The sequence below is a fragment of the Procambarus clarkii genome, chromosome 35 (genome assembly GCF_040958095.1).
Source record: "Procambarus clarkii isolate CNS0578487 chromosome 35, FALCON_Pclarkii_2.0, whole genome shotgun sequence".
Taxonomy (NCBI): Eukaryota; Metazoa; Arthropoda; class Malacostraca; order Decapoda; family Cambaridae; genus Procambarus; species Procambarus clarkii.
The window spans coordinates 10,062,840-10,085,190 of record NC_091184.1 but is presented as its reverse complement, the minus strand read 5'-3'; the positions used below and the strand labels follow the sequence as shown (position 1 = coordinate 10,085,190).

At 39.0% G+C, this 22,351-nt stretch overlaps 1 long non-coding RNA gene across 1 annotated transcript; it reads right to left on the bottom strand.

Moving 5' to 3' along the window:
• Window positions 1-1,832: 1,832 nt before the first annotated feature.
• On the bottom strand, window positions 1,833-16,816 carry LOC138371219 (uncharacterized). The gene is made up of 2 exons (XR_011230343.1): window positions 15,971-16,816; window positions 1,833-2,169 (listed from the first exon to the last, which is right to left on the bottom strand). It is a non-coding gene; the product is annotated as an uncharacterized lncRNA (long non-coding RNA).
• Between the last annotated feature and the right edge of the window lie 5,535 nt (window positions 16,817-22,351).

Here is a 22,351-nt window from a genome sequence, read left to right as displayed (position 1 = left end):
GAAGGAAGACCAAAAGGAGAGGAGAAAGAAGACACAGGAGACATGACATACTGGGTAGAAAGAAGGGATACCCTAGACAGAGAACCAGAAGGGGAGAGGACCCTCTGGGACAAAACGGAGGGAAACAAGGGAGGTGGTGGTGGGTGTGTTCGGGTCTAAGGCTTGGAAACAGTTGTGAGACTGAGTAAGGTGGGAAGGACGAGGAGAGGAAGAGCATACCATGCGAGCATAGGATACGCCAGCGAAGGAGGGGAGACAAAGAACTTAGCGCCGAACCTCAGGAAAAGACAAATGGTCCCGGTGCTTCAAGTTGAGGACAGCCGCCTCAAGTTTGTAACGTATACACGTGCGGGAGAAGGTAGGGTTGGCCTCACCGCAATTGAGGCAGCGGACCTAGGGAGAAGTGCACTCCAACTTAGAGTGACCCTCGCCTCCACACATGGGACAGAGAGAGACAGGACTAGAGCATTTGAGGGCACCATGCCCAAACCTCCAGCACTTATTGCAGAGCCGAGGAGATGGAATATTCTCCTGAACGGAGCATCTGGCACCAACAAGAATGACAGAGGGCGGAAGGATCCTACCATCAAAGTTAATCTTCACAACCCGAAGGGGCAGAAGGCGATAACCATGAGGGGGATGAGTAAACGTATCCACCTGGAGGACAGAATGACCCTGGGCCTTGAGGATATGCTTGATATCCTCGTGGTCTTTTCAGTCTTTTAGATTCCTAACACTAGTCGCAACATGGTGTGGGAGGAGAACAGTGCCAACACTGGCATTTACCCGAGCGTTCTTTGAGACCCGAACAAGGGTCTCGCCAAGGCCGAATAAGGAGGCTAAGCGGGTGGCTGCATCCTGAGAACCAGCAACGACACGGGTACCAAGACGGGTGGGGTTGAAGGTAACTGAGGCATCTACGGAATCTACAAGATGCCTATGAAGGGAAAAATTGTCAGGAGTTGAATGTAAAGGATGGAGGTCAAAGAAATTAGTCCACGTAGGAGGACCAAACAAAGCATGGTACGAATTAATATGGGAAGGGAGCATAAGAGAGAGTAGCCATGGCGGGGACGGTGATGAGAACCTTTAGAGAGAGATGGGTCAAAAGGCGCAGTAGTCACAATAAGATTTAGCCATGCAAGGGGACGAGGCGGTCACCACAGCAGGCTTGGGGCTCGACCCAACCACAGAGGAGGGAGGGGAGCAGGAAGGAAGAGTCCGGTCTGGGCCTAAACCGAGCCCTGTAGCGGGGGCTACAGATCCCGGTCTTCCAGGACGGTCCAACTCAGGGGCCTGGTCACCCACCCCATGAGCCTGGCTAAGAGAAGTCGTGTCGTCATCCATGCACCAAACAATATCAAAAGTTTCGGACCTGGAACCAAGAGATACCACCTACCAGGGCAGCCAGGGAGGCTGAGCGCGGGCCAGTGCAGGAAGGGTGCGTTGACCCCAGCGGTGCTCCCCCTTTTCAACAGGGGAGTCCTACAACATCGTCCATTCTCCCACACTGGTGCTAAGACCCCATTCCCCCTATCGCACCAGCCTGGACACCCAACCATCCACTCAGGGCGGCCCTTCACAGGCGACCCCTCCAGCGGGTGGTCCGATGGCTCATAAGGCCCCTACGTGGTGCCCTTCAGCACGTCCACCACCCAAAAAGGGGCAGGAGAGGGGGCAATGGCAACCTACACCGGTCACAGGGAGGTGTACGTGAGCCCCTCACCACGGTAAGGAGGCACCACGGAGGGGTTAAAAGGGGCAATACCAGTCGTCTTGTACTCCAGAAATTATGAAACTTGACAGCAATAATAAGTTTTTAAACTCAAATATACTTTTATTGTTTATTATCAAGACAAGTTGAGGTACACAACTGTTAACAATCAAACCTTTATCTGTATACAAATCATGGAATACATTCTTAAGGAAAAGAACATCACTTGTGATACAGAAATCACAATATCATTATACATTTAATGAACACATCCACAAAGGCCGTAATGAGGGTTCGAACTTGTGTCCGGGCTAAGATGCACGCTAAGGTCTGACTAAGGTGCTTCTGGGATCATCCAGCACGTAAATCAGTACAGCCACGATGGGTCGCACCACTGCGGCCAGATCACTTCGCCGCCACACCCATACAAGCGACGCCATATTCAAGTGGTGTTCCTGCCAAAGAGAAAAAAAAAGATTCTCTATAATATTCTCTCTACTCCAAGTAAATACTTAACCTGTCCTCTGATAAAGAGCATCAGTTTTTGCTCATATGCATCACACAAGGCCAAAAAATTTACAAGAAAATGAAAGCAACTCAAAAAAGTGATGTACTGTCCCATTTTCTGTTTTGGAGCCTCTGGTAGGGTAGGAGAGACTACTTTAAATTGACCGTTTTCTTGTTGACATTGTGAAACCTTTGGAGGAAGGCCTGAAACACCATCCATCCCCTGAAACCTGGGTAATGATGATCACTGTTATTTATTACCCGAGGCAAACTTACATTACTGTATAGTGTGCCCAAAGCATGGACTTTGGGCGCGTGTGTTACGAACCAAAATTCCTCGCTCGAGCAAGAAGCTGTGAAGTCCACGCCATCTGTGAGTCCGCTCCCGAAAATCCTACAACATGGACAACGCCATCTAGTGATGACGAGAGATGCCGGCAATAAGTGCTGGATGCCTGTCCTAGTTGGCTCGTGACGTAGCCGCTGCTGACCTCTGGTGAGGTGGCGCTTAGACAGTGATCGCCATCTATGGAGCGAATAAGTGGACGTTTGTGTCTAAGCTAGTAAGTGATGTTTCCTAGTGATCCCATGTACAGGCATACCTCAGAATACGAGTTTAATCCGTTCCTGGAGACGCCTCGCCTTCCGAAAACTCGCATTCCGAAGTTAATTTCCCCATAAGAAATAAAGGGAAATGAATTAATCCGTTCCTGACTACCCCAAAAACCCCACATCAAACTAAATTTTTATACCTAATTTACCTAATTCATCTAAATAAACCTACAAAACTGTGTTCCAGTTATTACTTACCTTGCTGTCGAGTGCTGTAGGCGTATGGAAGATGGTGAGGAGGGGGGAGGAGGAGAGGAGTTACTGTTTGGAAGGGGAGTCCCCTTCCATAATCACATCACATAACCCCATGCCTTGTAACACTATGGATACCACTTCTCTTTCTAAATTTTTCAAACCAGCCCCTGCTTACCTTAAACTCTTTCTTATCTGCATCACTCATTGCAGGGGTATTCTTTAGAAGGTCTTCGTGCAACACCCTGGCTTTCTCACAAATAATGGCCTCCGAAACACTATCACCACTCAACTCCTTGTCGTGTATCCAAATTAATAACAACTTTTCCACTTCTTCAAGTATTTGTGGTCTTTGTGCCGTTAATGTTCTTACTCCTTTTGCCACTTTAGCACCCATATCCTTATTTTTCTTCTTAAGTATAGTGCATATTGTTGATGTGGCTTTGTTGTACTGCCTACAAAGTTCAACAACACGTGTACCGTTCTCATGCTTCCGAATGATCTCGTTTCTCCTCTATTGTCATCCTCACATGAGCTTTCTGGCCTTTATCCTTACCACTGGCTTTCTTGGGACCCATGGTGAGATATATAATAACAAATTGTATAGACAAATCACCAAAAATCCAACAAAACACTGAAAATCCGCGAGAAGAATTACAATACAATACAATTTTATTTAGGTCAGGTACATACATACAATAAATATTTACAAGGATTGTTTAACTTATAGGTATAGCTAGTACATACAATGCCTAAAGCCACTATTACGCAAAGCGTTTCGGGCATGATAAACTTAAATGACAAGCTTAATACTAATTGAGCATAATGAGTAGAATGAAAACAAGAAATGAAAACATAGATGAAAAAGCAGCACAAATACAATTATGTCGACAAACAGCGCTCTTTAAAGAAAAAAACAGACATTGGTTGACAATAGAAGGGTAAGGTAGGTTACAGGGAATTTATTAGGTATAGCTTCGCTTTTAACTTAAACTGGTTGAGAGAGGTACAGTCTTTAACATGGTTGGGAAGGTCATTCCACATTCTGGGCCCCTTGATTTGTAGAGCATTTCTAGTTTGATTAAGTCGTACTCTAGGAATATCAAAACTGTATTTATTTCTGGTGTGATGCTCATGGGTTCTGATACAACCTTCTATGAAGCTTTTGAGATCAGGATTGGCATTATAGTTTAGCGTTTTATATATGTATAAAACACATGAGAGAATGTGCAGTGACTTAATGTCTAACATATTCAGAGATTTAAGTAGGGGTACAGAGTTGTGTCTGGGGCCAGAATTGGATATTGTCCTAATAGCAGCTTTGTGTTGAGTAATTAGAGGACGTAAGTGATTTTGGGTAGTAGAGCCCCAAGCACAAATACCATAGTTGAGATATGGATAGATAAGGGAGTAATAGAGAGTCACCAGGGCAGGGCGTGGTACATAATATCTGATCTTAGAAAGAATGCCCACAGTTTTTGAAACTTTTTTTGATATGTTTAGAATGTGTCCCTGGAAATTAAGCTTGTGGTCAGTGAGAATGCCAAGGAATTTGCCATCTAATTTGTTACAAATTTGGGTATTGTTTATTTTGAGATTTATTTGATTAGAGGATTTATTGCCAAACAGAATATAAAAGGTTTTGTCAATGTTAAGGGTGAGTTTGTTGGCAGTTAGTCACAGATGGACTTTATTTAGCTCAGTATTTACTGTGGCATTTAGAGCAAGGGGATCAGGACTGGAGTAAATGAAGGTTGTGTCGTCAGCAAATAGAATTGGTTTGAGGTGTTGGGAGGCATTTGGAAGGTCATTAATGTAGATGAGAAAGAGGAGAGGGCCAAGTATGCTGCCCTGGGGAACACCAATGTTGATGGGTAGGGTGGGAGAAATTGTATTATTCACAGAAACATATTGGAGCCTGTCAGTAAGGTAGGATTTGAGGTATTGTAGGGAGTGTCCTCTGACTCCATAATGATGTAATTTAAGAAGAAGGTTTTGGTGGTTGACAGTGTCAAAAGCTTTACGCAGGTCCACAAACAACCCAACAGAGAACTCATTTTTATCAAGAGCAGTATGAATCGAGTTAAGCATACTAATAAGTGCATCGTTAGTGCTTTTTTTGGGTCTGAAGCCATATTGGCAAGGGCTAAGTATATTGAGTTTGGCTAGATATGAGTAAAGCTGCTTATAGATAATTGATGTGGGGGTAGTCACTGAGCAATGGTAACAATGACAATGGTAAACTGAGGGGCGGAGGGGCGACGATCGCCGAACCACCACGCGCTAGGTCGGCCTGTACGCGTATCAACAAACTCGCGTCCCGAAGTAACCCTCGCCTTCTGAGACAAATTTTTGGAGTAAATACTGCTCGCCTTCCGAAAACCTCGCATACAGGGACAATCGCATTCCGAGGTACCACTGTAGTGTCCCCAGTACTGATGACGTGTCTGCTTTCAGAGTCAACCTAGGACGGCTGTGAGGTACGTTGAATCAGTCTACCCAAGGCAGCCAAGGTCTCTTCACCAGTCTGCTTTGAAGAAGCTGTGAGCCACCCCCGGACGAACTCTGCTGAGCGCGTGATAGCCTGCCTGAGGAGTGGCAGTGACAGGATTCGCCGTCTCCGGGGCTGGCTGGTGGAAGAGACCACCCACTGCGGTGCCGACCGAGGAGAGTGACCAGCGAGTCACACGAGGCTCCTGCCTAGGGCTCGCAACCTTAGTATTAGTCATGGAGTGGCCTAACAGCGAAGATGACTAGTACCTGCCAGCTACAGGCTGGACTGTAGTTGTAGGCCATCACGACGAGGCACCCAGTGGGATTGTAATTTGGCTGGCCTGTGGCCAGGGTAGATTCATGGTGGGTTCTGGGCCACGGAAGAGAAAACCAGGAAAGGCTACCCAGAGTGAGCATCGCCAAGTATCCAGTGTCTTCAGAGGAAGACTAAGATGTAAATACTGTGTTGTAATAATTCCCTTTTGTGACTTTAATTTACATATGGTGGTGGGAAAGGAATATATATAATTAAGTATACTTGTGTATTTAATGTACCACCTCCATTGATTTTACTTGCGTTATGGAGCTCACCCCTTGAAAGCCTCTACTAACTTGGGGCTGGATGCCCAAAAAACTAATACCATCAGAAAAGAACCCGGTTGCGTCCCAGTAGGGCCGTAACATAATTGGCATCCCCTGCGGGATCCGACCCCTTGTCAAGCATGTTTGACAGGGATGGTGGCGTAGTGCAATCTCCTGTAAATAATTCCCCTGTTTGTAATTATTAGGATGTTATACGTCCTGTTCAGTGCAGTGTGATTAAGTGCAATATTGGCAAGTGCGGTGCTCTGTGTGATTAAGTGCAGTATTGGCGAGCTCGGTGCTCGGTGCGATTAAGTGCAGTATTGGCGAAGTACAGTGCTCGGTGTGTTAAGTGAAGATAAAGGTAGTGATGGTGAAAGTAATGCGGGTAAACTGAATATAAGTTTTCTAACTGTCAAAATGCGAGCCTTGGAAATAAATCGTGAGATAGAGTGGAAGAAATTAGAAATAGAACAGGAAATTAAAGAGAAAGAAATGGCAATGAAAGAAAAGGAAATAGAGAAAGAACGAGAAATGAAAGAAAAGGAAATGGAAATGAAACGGTTGGAATTAGAAGAAAAGGAAAAAGAAAGGCAAGAAAGGGAGAAGGAAAGACTACACGAGTTAGAAGTATTGCGATTAGGTGGTCAGAGGAAAACAACGTTAACAAGTAGTTTTGATCCGGTAAGGAATATAAAGATGGTCCCTAAATTCAATGAAAAGGAAGTTTCGAAGTTCTTCGCAGCCTTCGAGAAAGTTGCTGCCTCTTTGGATTGGCCAAAGGAGAATTGGGTCATCATGATACAGTCCGTCTTGACTGGGAAGGCCCAAATTACCTACTCCACGTTGTCCCTTGATGACTCCAGTGATTACGACAAGGTGAAAAAGGTAATGCTCATGGCTTACCAGTTGTGTCTGGCTCCTGGAGACAGACACAAAGCAGTGAAAACTGTGATATCCGAAGCTGGAATTCATATAAGTTGGCATAAAATACACGAATATTCAAATGAAGAATAAACATTGTCAAAAATAGAGAGAATAGAAATAGAGAACACGGGACAAACAAAGACAAATTAAAACAGTATACTAATATCAAGATCAGGATCAGTGAAATTGGGGTTATGGGGCATAGATAAATCTAGCAAGAACAAGTAAATCTAGCAAGAACAGGTAAATCTAGCAAGAACAGGTAAATCTATCAAGAACAGGTAAATCTAGCAGGAACAGGTAAATCTAGCAAGAACAATGGAGTCAAGGTAGTGGTAGGATGAACCAGAGGTGGACTGACTGGGTCCAGAGCAGCATTGGAGAGCTGCGGTCAAGGCAATCAGGGAGAGGAGGGGCAGAAACAGGGGAGCGCACCTCATCAAGGGCAGCATCCAAGAGAGAATTGAGGGCCAAGGGAATTTCTATATTTGGGACAGAGGACTTAATCACCGAAATGGGAGGGGGATTCAGGGATAGAGTAGGAGTCGTAAGGTGAGGAAGAGATTGATGCCTTCTTACCTGCTGGGGAGGAAGTAGAGGAGCAAGGCTTATGTTTCTGATATAGATAGGTGTGCCAGCAGCATCGTACTGGGCGACAGCCATTGCAGTCTCAACAGGAGAAGGAGAAAAGGAGCAGTCAATAAAGTCAGTCAGGTGCAGTCACAGTGAGAGGTTGTGTTAGCTGGAGCTCCGATTGTTGTAACATTATTATTGCAATAATGGAAGGATTAGTGAAGGATTTGGTGAGTCTGGTTGGAGCTCTGAGAGCAGAGATAGATTCCCTGCAGGAGGAGGTACGACGGCTGAGACTTCGGGAGGAAACGAAGGAGGAGAGCAGTGTTGACGGGACCTCCTCGTGGGGAGTCGTGAAGGACAGGGGTCTTAAGAAGACCTTGACAAGGCCACCTACAGACGCCCTAAAGACAGCAAACTCATTTGCCGTGTTGGAGGACGAGTGCTGTGGTAAGCCTCCAGTTCACTCGGAACGGAAACCAGCGAGGAGCAGCGGAGCGCAGGCCCCTCAGGCTGCTCAGAAAGTTAAGGAGGTACCGAAGCGAATTTTGGTTGTGGGAGATTCCCAGGTGAGGTATTTAGACAGAACGTTTTGTGCCAGAGATAGGGGGAACAGATTAAGGGTTTGCTATCCGGGAGCTGGAATTGCCGATATTGTTGGAAACATGAATGATATTATGACGGGAAATGGGAACAAACTCATTATTTGTATTAGTGCAGGGGGTAATGATGTTGGACGAGTTAGGAGTGAGGAACTAATACAGAGATTCAGGACAGCCATAGAATTAGTTAGGAGCAAGGGAGGAATCCCGATCATATGTGGCATTTTTCTAAGAAAGGGAGTGGGAAATGAATGGATGTCGAGGGCACTTGGTGTCAATTGCCGGCTGGAAAGATATTGCAAATCAAATGCAATATCTTTCATAGACAACTGGGAACACTTCTATGGAAGAAATGAAATGTATGCTCGTGATGGGGTCCATCTATCGAGGGCTGGGGTTGTTGCTGTTGCGAACTCGTTGGAACCAGTGGTTAGAGGTGTTTGTTTGGGTTTAAACTGTTAGTAGATAGTGGTATGGGAATTGATTTGGAGGAAGGAGGTAATAAAAGTATGTGTTCGTGGGAGAAAAGAATTGGCAAAATGATCAGGGAAAGAAAAGGGCCTCAAAATAACAATTCACTTAGGGTATATTACACTAACAGCATAAGTCTAAGAAATAAAATTAACGAATTAAATGCTCTTGTCTGCACAGAAAAAATAGATATTATTGCACTTACCGAAACGTGGATGAATGTAGAAAATAGAGAACTATTAGCTGAATATCAAATAAATGGATTTAAACTATTTCACACATAGATATATTAGACGAGGAGGGGGAGTAGCCATATATGTTAGGGACAATTTGAAATGTAGTCTCAAAGAGGGAATCAAAACTGAGCCACACACAGAAACTAGTTGGATAGAATTAAACGAAAAAGCAAATAATATTATAAAAGGAGTTATATATAGGCCACCAAATTTAGACAGAATGGAAGCAAAGCATCTATGGGATGAAATATCTAGAGCATCTAGATCTAACAGTATTTATGTCATGGGTGACTTTAATTTTAGTGGAATAAACTGGGTGAACAAAACAGGGAATAGTGAAGCAGAAGATTTTCTAGAATTAATTGACAATTGCTTTCTTACGCAAAACATTAAGGAACCAACGCGGGAAAATAATATTTTAGATTTAGTGTTAACTAACAGGGAAACACAAATTAATGACATCGAAATAGGGAGTGAGCTAGGGAACAGTGATCAGAAAGTAATCAGATTTAGCATAGAATGGAATAGACCTGTAGGAGAAAATTCTGGTAAAGTGCCAGATTTTCGAAAAGCTGATTTTAATAGCCTAAGAATTTTTTGGGGGTCAAATAGATTGGAAAGTCTTGGGTATGGGGTGTGGGCCGATCTTGGAGCGAGACATGAACCCAGCGATAGGTGACGTAAAAGGGGATTTCGATGTGGATTTAATATATAACTTATTTAAGAATATTCTAAACAAAGCACAGGAACGTAGTATACCATACAAATTGAACAGATCGAATACTAATGACCCAAAGTGGATAACAAATAATTTAAGAACCTTATAGGGAATAAGAGAGCTTGGTACAAAAGGATTAAGAATGGGGAAGTCAGTTTAGAACAGGAATTCATACAACTGGTTAGAAATGTTAAAAAAGAGATTAGGACAGCAAAAAGAAACTATGAAGTTCGCATAGCAGAGCAAGCAAAGTTAAATCCTAAAGGGTTTTTTCAGTTATATCGAACTAAGACTAGGGAAAGGATAGGTCCATTTAAATCTGAGACAGGTCAAATAACGGATAATGACAAGGAGATGAGTAGTATTTTTAACAAATATTTTATATCTGTATTTACTAAAGAAGAACTTAACAATATGCCTTCAGCCGAACAAGTCTATGTGGGTGGGGATGAGGACAGGTTGACTAGTTTAGCAGTTACCAGGGAGGATGTAATTAAACAATTAGAAAAACTAAAACCAAACAAATCCCCAGGGCCGGATGAAGTGTTTGCCAGGGTGCTTAAAGAATGCAAAGAGGAGCTTTCTGAGCCACTGTCTACCATATTTAATAAATATATATCAATCTATATAATAAATATATATATAATATAATAAAATATATATCTATATATCAATCCATTAATGTAACATCACTTGTATGTATATACCTTACCTGAATAAACATCTGAATCTGAATCTGAATCTAAATCAATAGAGTCAGGCAGAGTGCCAGAGTCATGGAAGGTAGCTAATGTGGTACCAATTTTTAAGAAAGGAGATAGATCACTTGCGTCAAACTATCGGCCAATTAGCCTAACGTCTATTGTGGGAAAGTTACTTGAATCAATAATTGCAAATACAATTCGTCTACAAATACAATTGCAAATTCAATTCGTGAATCAATAATTGCAAATTCAATTCGTGAATCAATAATTGCAAATACAATTCGTCAATCATCATTGTTGATGTGATGACTTATATTGAATTTTGTAACTAGCTCATCAAGATTGTAACTTGCTTAGCTAAATGAATTGTGGGGTTCAGTCCCTGAGCCCATTATGTGCCTCTGTAACCCTTTCCACTACCGCCCACAAGATGGGTATGGGGTGCATAATAAATGAGCTAAACTAAACTCAAATTCGTCTCCATCTTGAAAAACATAAATTAATAAATGAGTCGCAACATGGTTTTACAAATGGCCGTTCATGTTTAACAAATTTACTAACGTTTTATTCCAGCATAGTTGAGGCAGTTGATAGTGGTAAGGATTGTGATGTTGTGTACCTTGACTTTAGCAAAGCTTTTGATACAGTGCCACATGAAAGACTAATTAAAAAATAGAAGCTCATGGTATTGGGGGTGCTATATTAAGTTGGATTAGGTCATGGCTATTCCATAGGAAACAGAGAGTTAGTATAAATGGGGTTAAGTCAGAGTGGGATAATGTTGTTAGTGGAGTACCTCAGGGCTCTGTCCTGGGACCTCTGTTGTTTATAATATATATAAATGATTTAGATTCAGGTTTGAGTAGCAACATTTGCAAATTTGCCGATGATACGAAAATCGGTAGGGAAATTAATTCGGAGGAGGACTCACTATCACTTCAAGTTGATCTAGATAGGGTTCTGAAATGGTCAAAGGATTGGCAAATGCAGTTTAATGCTGATAAATGTAAAGTTCTGAGGCTAGGTAATGATGATAGAGTTACAAGCTAGATGGTGTTGAGATTGTGAAGTCGGATTGCGAAAGGGATCTGGGAGTTATGATCAGTAAGAATTTAAAACAAAAGGATCAATGCATGAATGTTCGTAATAAGGTGAATAGGACACTGGGATTTATTAATCGAAGCGTTAGTAACAAGACACCTGGTGTGGTTCTTAAGCTATATCTTGCTCTAGTTAGGCCCCATTTAGATTATGCAGTTCAGTTTTGATCGCCGTATTATAGAATGGATATAAATTCACTTGAATGTGTCCAAGGATGGCTAAGTTAATTCCCCAAATTAGAAATATTTCATATGAAGAAAGATTAACAAAGCTTAAGTTGCATTCACTGGAAAGGCGAAGAGTGAAGGGTGACATGATAGAGGTTATCAAGTGGATGAATGGACATAACAGGGGAGATATTAATAGAGTATTAAAAATATCAACACAAGACAGAACACGAAACAATGGGTATAAATTTGATTAAGTTTAGATTTAGGACAGACTTGGGTAAATACTGGTTCAATAACAGGGTTGTTGATTTGTGGAACCAATTGCCGCGTAATGTGGTGGATATAGGGTCCCTCGATTGCTTCAAGCGCGGGTTGGACAAGTATATGAGTGGGATTGGGTGGTTATAGATAGGAGCTGCCTCGTTTGGGCCAATAGGCCTTCTGCAGTTGCCTTTGTTCTTATGTTCTTAATATGAAGATTGCTGGGAGGAGGGACAACGACCTGGATGGACACGCGGTGTGTGGAGGGAACACTGGGAAGGAAGGGAAGGGAGACACCAGACAGAGAACCAGGAGGAAGACCCTCTGGCCCAGAATTCAGTAGAGCAGGTGAGGTGGTGGTGGTGGTGTCCAGGTCCATGGCCTGGAAACGGTTGCAAAACTGAGATAGGGAGTGGGAGAGGGCGACAAGTGGAACGCAATATACGAGTATAAGACATGCCAGAGGAAGATAAAAGATGGCGTACTTGGCGTCTCACCTCAAGAAAAGATAAATGATTCTGATGTTTCAAATTGAGGATGGCTTCCTCAAATTTGTATTGCACACATGTGCGAGAGAAGGTAGGGTGGGCATCAATGCAATTGATGCAGTGAGCTTGGGAAGAAAAGCACTGTCTTATAATGACCTGAGTATCCACACAAGGGACATCAGAGATATGGCACTTGTGCATTTGAAGGGACCATGCACAAATTTCCAGCACCTATTGCAAAGGGGAGGAGAACAGATGCTCCTTCAGGAGCATCTGGCACCAGCAAGAATTACGGAAGACGGAAGGGACCTACTATCAAAAGTGATCTTCATTACACAAAGAGACTGGGCAGGATGACCACGAGGGAGGTCGAGTAACATATCAATCTGGAGCATTGAATGGCCTTGGGTTTCAAGGATATGTTTACTATCCTTCTGGCAATCTATTGGGGCAATATATATATATATATATATATATATATATATATAATGTTGTACCTAGTAGCCAGAACGCAGCACTCAGCCTACTATGCAAGGCCCGATTTGCCTAATAAGCCAAGTTTTCCTAACATTTTTTCTATTTTTTTCTTATGAAATGATAGAGCCACCCATTTCATTATGTTTGAGTTAATTTGTTTATATTTGACTTAAAACTAATGTAGATATGTAAAACTAATATTACTGAACCTAACCAACCCTACCTAACCTAACCTAACCTATTTTAACCTAACCTAAACAAACTCAACTACGTCAATAATTCATGTTCTTAATATAATATAATAATAATAATTCAAATAAACTAACTGCAAACAATTTATTGAAAATAAAGAAAATCACTTGGCCTTTTAGGCAAATTGGGCCTTGCATAGTAGGCCGAGAAGAGTGTTCTGGCTACTAGGTATGACATAAATATATGTATAAATATATATATACATTATATATATATAATGTATATATAATATATGTATATAATGTATTTATAATATATATATATATATATATATATATATATATATATATATATATATATATATATATATATATATATATATATATATATATATATTTTGTGTAATGACATTTTCAAATAAAATTAGATAAATATACACACATACCAAAAGAATAGGGGTGGTAGGAGAAGAAAATATCAAAGTGTTCAGTGAGGATCCACAAGGTCTTCTCTGAGTACTCTTTATTTTCTTCTCCGAGGCTATGGGTCCCTACACTTGCACCAGAGGTGGTACCCCTTCTAGGTTATTAAATATATATATATATATATATATATATATATATATATATATATATATATATATATATATATATATATATATATATAATGTCGTACCTAGTAGCCAGAACGCACTTCTCAGCCTACTATGCAAGGCCCGATTTGCCTAATAAGCCAAGTTTTCCTGAATTAATATATTTTCTAAAAAAAAATTCTTATGAAATGATAAAGCTACCCATTTCATTATGTATGAGGTCAATTTTTATTTATTGGAGTTAAAATTAACGTAGATATATGACAGAACCTAACCAACCCTAACCTAACCTAACCTATCTTTATAGGTTAGGTTAGGTTAGGTAGCCAAAAAAGTTAGGTTAGGTTAGGTTAGGTAGGTTAGGTAGCCGAAAAACAATTAATTCGTGAAAACTTGGCTTATTAGGCAAATCGGGCCTTGCATAGTAGGCTGAGAAGTGCGTTCTGGCTACTAGGTACGACATTATATATATATACATATATATATATATATATATATATATAACTTTTTAGACACTCAACCCACCAGGAGACTCGAACACTGGCCAACAAGGTGGCAGTTGCATGCTGTATCCACTACGCTATACTTCAAAGCCATAAAGAGAGGTAGGAATTCTGGGGTATTTAACCAACCAGAAATTCATGAAATACCCCAGAATTCATTAAATACCCCAGAATTCCTACCTCTCTTTATGGCTTTGAAGTATAGCGTAGTGGATACAGCATGCAACTGCCACCTTGTTGGCCAGTGTTCGAGTCTCCTGGTGGGTTGAGTGTCTAAAAAGTTATAAACTTCAGCTACTGGAATAGGGTAGTCTGTGCATTATATATATATATATATATATATATATATATATATGTCGTACCTGGTAGCCAGAACGCACTTCTCAGCCTACTATGCAAGGCCCGATTTGCCTAATAAGCCAAGTTTTCATGAATTAATGATTTTTCGACCACCTAACCTACCTAACCTAACCTAACTTTTTCAGCTACCTAACCTAACCTATAAAGATAGGTTAGGTTAGGTTAGGTAGGGTTGGTTAGGTTCGGTCATATATCTACGTTAATTTTAACTCCAATAAATTTTTTTTTACCTCATACGTAATGAAATGGATAGCTTTATCATTTCATAAGAAAAAAATTAGAAAAAATATATTAATTCAGGAAAACTTGGCTTATTAGGCAAATCGAGCCTTACATAGTAGGCTGAGAAGTGCATTCTGGCTACTAGGTACGACATATATATATGTATACACACACACAAGGAACATTGGGTTTGTTAGGGGTACATAGCATGGTGTTTACATTCTTGTAAAGCTACTAGTACATGCAGCGTTTCCAGAAGGTCCTTAATCTAATGGATAATTTTAAGTAGGGAAATTGTAGCAAAATTTATAAAAAGTTGACAGATACTTTGTAAAAAAAAAAATGAGAGAGATTACTAGGTATATTAAAGCACATCGATAGCTCTGATTGATTGCATTGACAGCTATCACCAGTCGCTACATGGTGCGGGAGAATAACTGTGTAAGTCCTAGCATTTAACTAGGCATTTTTGTTGATCCAAACCGGGGTTTCCCAATGCAGGACAACGAGGCTAAGCAGACAGTAGCTTCCCGAGAAGGAGCTGCAAAGAAACACGTACCAGTATTCGTGGGGATAAAAATGACAAAGGTATCCACCAAATCAACGTGGTGTTTATGGATGAATAAATCATCAGGACCAGTAGAATCAACATGACTAAGATCAAAATACTTAGTCCATGTAGCAGAACCAAATAAAGCTTGGAACGTATTAGAACTGGAAGGAATCGTGTGAGTGTGACTGCGGAGGGAACAGCACCGAGCACCCCCAGTAAGAGGGGGGGGGGGGGCAAAGAGGCCCAGTTGTTACAATGAGAGATGGAGCCACTCCATGTGATGAGGTGGTCATCACTGGGAGCTTGGGGCTCAACCCAGCCACAGAGGTGGGAGGGGGAGCAGATAAGGGTAGTTGGGACCTGGTGGACCAAGCACTCACAAGTCAGGTCAGGTAACCCTAACCCGTGTTACATTACAACAATAATGTCCATAACTTAGCTACAGAGTATATTACATTTTAAATAAATTTTCACAGAGAACATAAACAGAAAGCACATTATTTTTTACCTAAATATGAAGAAAAACATTTAAAGCTTTGATTTATCTTTGCTAAACTAAAGAGATATTTCTATACTTATAAGCAATTTTGAATTTTCCTATAGTGACAGCTTCTCTAGTTCTTGCTTGGTCATCTAACTTTCATAAAAGAACAATATAATAAAATATCTTGATCTTTACCTTTCATGGTGAAGTGTATTTCTCAAACAAAATAGAATTACCTTTGAAGAACATCCAACTGACATTGTGATAGCACACTGTTAGATTAAAGTTAAGTTAATATACCTATATGTCCCTCATTATCCTTCAACGTTCTCTTAATTACCTTCCACACTCTAAGTGTTTAGCCTATTATCTGCATGTATCATTTTGTGCCTCTTCATATCACGAAGACGACTGAATCTCTTCCCACACTCTGGACACTCGTGAGGCTTGTCACCTGAATGTACTAACATGTGCCTTATTATATTTCCACGTTCTCTAAATTTTTTGCCACACTCAGCACATTGAAAAGGTCTCTCATCCGAATGCACCATCCTGTGAGTCTTCATATGTCCACGTTTACTGAATCTCTTCCCACACTCTGGACACTCATGACGTTTATCACTTGAATGCACTAACATGTGAGTCTTCATATTTCCACGCTCACTGAATCTTTTCCCACACTCTGGACACTCGTGAGGCTTGTCACCTGAATGTACTAACATGTGAGTCGTCATATTTCCACGTTTACTGAATCTCTTCCCACACTCTGGACACTCGTGAGGCTTGTCACCTGAATGAACTAACATGTGAGTCGTCATATGTCCACGTTGACTGAATCTCTTCCCACACTCTGGACACTCGTGAGGCTTGTCACCTGAATGCACTAACATGTGCCTTATTATATTTCCACGATCTCTAAATTTTTTGCCACACTCGGCACATTGAAAAGGTCTCTGATCCGCATGCACCATCCTGTGAGTCTTCATATTTCCAAGCAGACTGAATCTCTTCCCACACTCTGGACATTCATGTGGTTTGTCACCTGAATGCACTAACATGTGAGTCTTCACATGTGAAGGACAGGTGAATACCTTCGGACACTGTGGACACTGGTGAGTCTTCATCTTCTTTATGACAGGTGCAGTTTGTGTGAAGGTTTTCTCCCCCGGATGTTGGGAGAAGCGTCAAGGCTTGAGTGTTGTTTCTTAGAGTTAGACTTGATGTGAGCACTTGGTGGTCAATGGTGGTGCGTCTTCTTTATGATAGGTGCAGTTTGTGTCAAGGTTTTCCCTTAATGCTCGTGCTGGACATCACCGGCTGGGGCGCTAAAATGGCGGCGGTTGTTTACCCTCTCATCACCTAAGCGTTCCAATGTTTTTGTCTGGTTCCACATATCATTTTTCCTACTTCTTATTTATGTTTATAACTGGTCATTTACAATTAACGCTTGTATTTATCCTCATGTTTTTCAATCAAAGAATGTACTTTGGAATTGTTTCTTTAAACATAATGCCACACGATTACACTTTTTGAAGGAAACAGCTCTCTCACTGGGATACAAGATACTCCTTACATTGACAACACTAATTTTTTTGCCATTTCGGAAACCAGTTTTGGACGTTTCGCTTATGTGTACGTGTTCAATATTAAATCGACTATATAATGTTATTAATAATTAAATTATTATAAATTAAATAATTAAATTATTTATTATAAATAAATACTTAAAAAATGTATTATGTATGTTGTATTAAAAATTAAAAATACGGATGTACACTATTTCACTCGGAGATATTTGCATAATACGAATTATAATCTGAAAATATATACATATAACAATGTATAACCATGAATGAAAAATCAAACAGGAAATTACTTAAGCACATACGTGATAATCAATTCAATTTCTTTCTTTATTATGCACCCCATACCCATCCCGTGTGCGGTGGTGTAAAGGATTACAGAGGCATATAATTGGTTCAGGAACTGAACCCTCTAGTTCGTTTAGCTAAGCAAATAACAATGTTTGACGCTAGTTACAAAATTAACAATGTTGCATACACATGTACACACCCTCATATATACATGTACATATATATATATACGTATACACATATACATACACATACATATCTAATCACCCACACAAATAATCTTTGTGTCACAAGTGACACAAAGAGGTGTCACAAGTGATCAACAAGAGGCTCACAACAGTCACTATACAAGGCACTTTACATCTATAGTGAGTCACACAGTTACTATAGTCTTGCTCCACACCCACCCAACTGGGCGGCAGCTTTACAGTCATGTGCTCCACACCCACCCAACTGGGCGGCAGCTTTACAGTCATGTGCTCCACACCCACCCAACTGGGCGGCAGCTTTACAGTCATGTGCTCCACACCCACCCAACTGGGCGGCAGCTTTACAGTCAGGTCCATGCATTACCTACAGTAAGCAAATTTTGGATACTTCACTAAGATTTCGGGCAGCACATCATTATGAATGAAGTACTTACACAATTCTTGGACACTATTAATGGTGTTATCTCTAAATTCCGCAATTTTTTCACATTCCATTATATAATGCCGCAAAGTATGCGAATAGTTCTGCTGACAGTTTACATTTAGTCAAATCTACATCAGCAGATGTTACAAACTGCCAGAGGTATTTGTAGCCGAGCCTAAGCCTAGCAGTGGTAACATCTAGAAGTCTGCTAACATTATTGGATGACCCATAGACGTGCGGTTCTTCCTGCATAATAGAATGATGATAGATGGAGTAACTGGTGTGAATTTCACTTTGCCTCAAGTCTCCGTAATTTAGTTGATGTTCCTGGGATATTGCTGCCCTCAGACTACTCAAAGGCAGTCCAAGTTGGTAATCAATCAACCTGTCCTCTTAAAAAGAACGTCGCTTTTGGCCGTTTGCCCGTATGGCCGAATATGGACGTAATTTGAAAATGAAAAAAAATTGAAAATAAATTTGGGATTTTTTTTTCAACAACAGTAAGTCAAGGGTCCTCTGCTAGGTTAGGTGGGCAGGAAATTCTCATAAAGTTTCAAAACGTTATGAAAAACGTTAATTGAAAGTTCCTCCTCTAAGCTCTCCGAGGAGGGCCGGACGACTCAAACAGAAAACGGAACAGTACGTCACTTTTGTGAGTCGATTTCATTTCAAATTACGTCCAAATTTGGCCATAGTGCGCATACAAGCCAAAAGTGACGTTATTTTTAAGAGGACGGGTTGAATCAATTCCCTCTTTACGAGCAAAAGTCTTGGCTAGCTCATCGGTTCTATCATGCATTCGGAGACCAATAATCAACACGTCATAATATACTTTGGCTGATATGTTCATCAATATGGAAGTTCTTAAGTTTTTTTCCTTTCATAATTTTCCTTCGTGGTTATACATTGTCTTCAACTCTACATTGTCATACTATTCATTACGTGTTAATTTTTTCATGAAGCCTGTGAGGTGCGGATAAAAGATAAACTTATAGCCAGTTTTTTTTTATTTACTCTTTGTAATTCTTCATATAGAATATCGTAGCATTATATAGAATAGGGTAGCAGCACAATGCCGCGTATACCTAAGCTTATCAATGAAAAAAAGGGATTTATATACACACACACACACATATATATATATATATATATATATATATATATATATATATATATATATATATATATATATATATATATATATATATATATATATATATATATATATAAATTTATATATATATATATATATATATATATATATATATATAATATATATATATATATATATATATATATATATATATATATATATATATATATATATATATATATATATATATATATATGTCGTACCTACCCAGCAAACATTTTCATGTTTTTAAAACATCCTAAAAACGACATTTCATTGTTTTCAGCACGTTTATAATTACGTTTAGAAAAGGTTTTTTGAGAACTTTTATATACAACCTTAGAACGTAAATAATTAACATTTCTAAAAACTTTTTTATAATCTTTTAATTACCTACATTAAAACGTTTAGGGTAAATTAGGGTATAATAATTTTTTAATTCATATCTGAAATAGAAAGGGAGAGAAAGAAAGAAGACATATCTGAGAAAGAAATGGACATCCTATAAATGTATGTGTAAATTACAAATAAATAGGGTACAAAAAGAGAATTAAAATATTATATTTAATTAAGAATGAGTAATACAACAAAATATATGTAATAGCTCGAAATATAGACTATATCTATAACAGAATATAAAAGTAAAAATCTAAAAATCTATAAAAATTTATATATGCAATATGTGAACACAATAGATTTCGTGATCAAGCAGCCTGTGATTCATGTCATGCTGAGATCAGTCTGATATTACAAGCAGTTATTGTTACTTAAAACTAAAACAAGTAAAATTTCCCGAGTATACATATAACACTATAGTTTTTCTATGACTAAAAATAAAAATCAATAAATCAAAAGTTTAGGACTAATTAACTAAAAATAAAAATCTACAAGTGAATGTAAACACAGTCAAGTATAATATTCATGTAGAAAGAGAAAGAGGATTTCTTTCTTTCAGAGAAAGAAAGAGAAAAAGAAAGAGAAAGAAAACAAGAGAAAGAAAGAGAAAGAAAGAAAAAGAAAAAGAAAGATAAAAAGAAAGAGAGACAAAATGTATATTATTCAAGAGAACTTGACAATTAAGCACCTTCAAACAATTCATGATCAAGCAGGCTGTGATTCATGGCATGCTGAGATCAGTCTGACGTCACAAGCAGTTATTGTTACTTAAAACTAAAACAAGTAAAATTTCCTGAGTATACATTATATACTATATAACATAACACTATAGTTTTTCTATGACTAAAAATACAAATTATAAATCATTTATTCAAATTATAAAGTAAAATCTTAAAGTTTAGGACTAATTAACTAAAAATATAAATCTACAAGTGAATGTAAACACAGTTAAGTATAATATTCATGTAGAAAGTGAAAGATTTTTCTTTCTTTCAGAGAAAGAAAGAAATAGAAAAAGAAAGAGAAAGAGAAAGAAAGAGAAAAACAAAGAAAGAAAGAGAGAAAGAAAACAAAAGAGAAAGAAAACAAAAGAGAAAGAAAGAAAAAGAAAGATAGAAAGAAAAAAGAGAGAAAAAATATATATTATTCAAGAGAACTTGACAATTAAGCACCTTCAAACAATTCATTCAAGCAGGCTGTGATTCATGGTATGCTGAGATCAGTCTGACGTCACAAGCAGTTATTGTTACTTAAAACTAAAACAAGTAAAATTTCCTGAGTATACACTATATACTATATAACACAACACTATAGTTTTTCTATGACTAAAAATACAAATTATAAATCATTTATTCAAATGTTAGCACCATGCAAGAAGAGAGGAGACAGAACAAAATTAAGGCAAGGGGAGAGAAGACAGAATAGAAACAACAGAGAGGGGAGAGAGAAATGAGAGAACATTGAAGAGAAGGGGAAGAGAAAGACAAGATAAGAAAAAGATACAAGATAAAAACGACGCAAGTGAATTCCACAAATGTAAAAAGTAAAGGAAGAGAGAAGCTAGAAGAGACAGAAAACGAGAGGTGTTAGAAGAGAGGAGGAAAGGAGAGATAAAAAGAGACAAGAAAAACAGGAAACGTAAAAGAAATTAAAAAAAAGGGACATTTGTGAGGAGAGAAAATAAAGAGACCAGAGAAGACCATATATCAAGAGTGAGGATAAACACTTAATTGTGAATTTTCTTAGTAGACATCCTCTGCCTCTTGTTGCCCCTCTTGTATACGAATCGTACTTGCAAGTTTTCCCTGAAAAGATATTAACAAAATTAATTAATATTTATTTGTTTATATAGATTACACACACACAAATATATATATATATATATATATATATATATATATATATATATATATATATATATATATATATATATATATATATATATATATATATATATGTATATATATATATATATATGAGGGAAGGGGATGTTCCCTCCATGCTGGATATTATATTTACCAGGAAAGAGGAGAGATTTATCATTCAGTACCTCCCTCCCTTGGGTAAAAGTGACCATGTCTTTTTGGGACTAAAGTATGCAATGCATTATAATCTGGAAGAAAATGAGCTTGAAGCAGTTGAAAAACCTGATTTGTGGAGAGGTCATAATGGGGAACTAAGATATTTCCTAAAGGAATTTGACAGAAACACTTGCTGTTAAGACATTAGGACATCTTCGGACATTAGGACATCTTCAGAACGAGTGGATTTACAGGTCGAGAACTGGACATAAATAGGCAGGAGAGAATGGTGGAGTGAGGCGAGGTACAATACGTGGACACTGCAGAGGGCCTATTGGCCCATCCGATGCAGCAACCACACACAGGCCCAAACATAGATTGGGAGATGGCTTCTTCAATAATGAATTGTAATAGTACCTATAACAGAAACATAATTGGATCTGCTTTGATACAGATCACAAAGAAAGTAAATTGAACATTAGCAGCGGTTTATATAACTTAGATCCATTTTTAATAGATCAATTAAAGGGCGATTTAAGTAGGATCATTGGAACACATTTG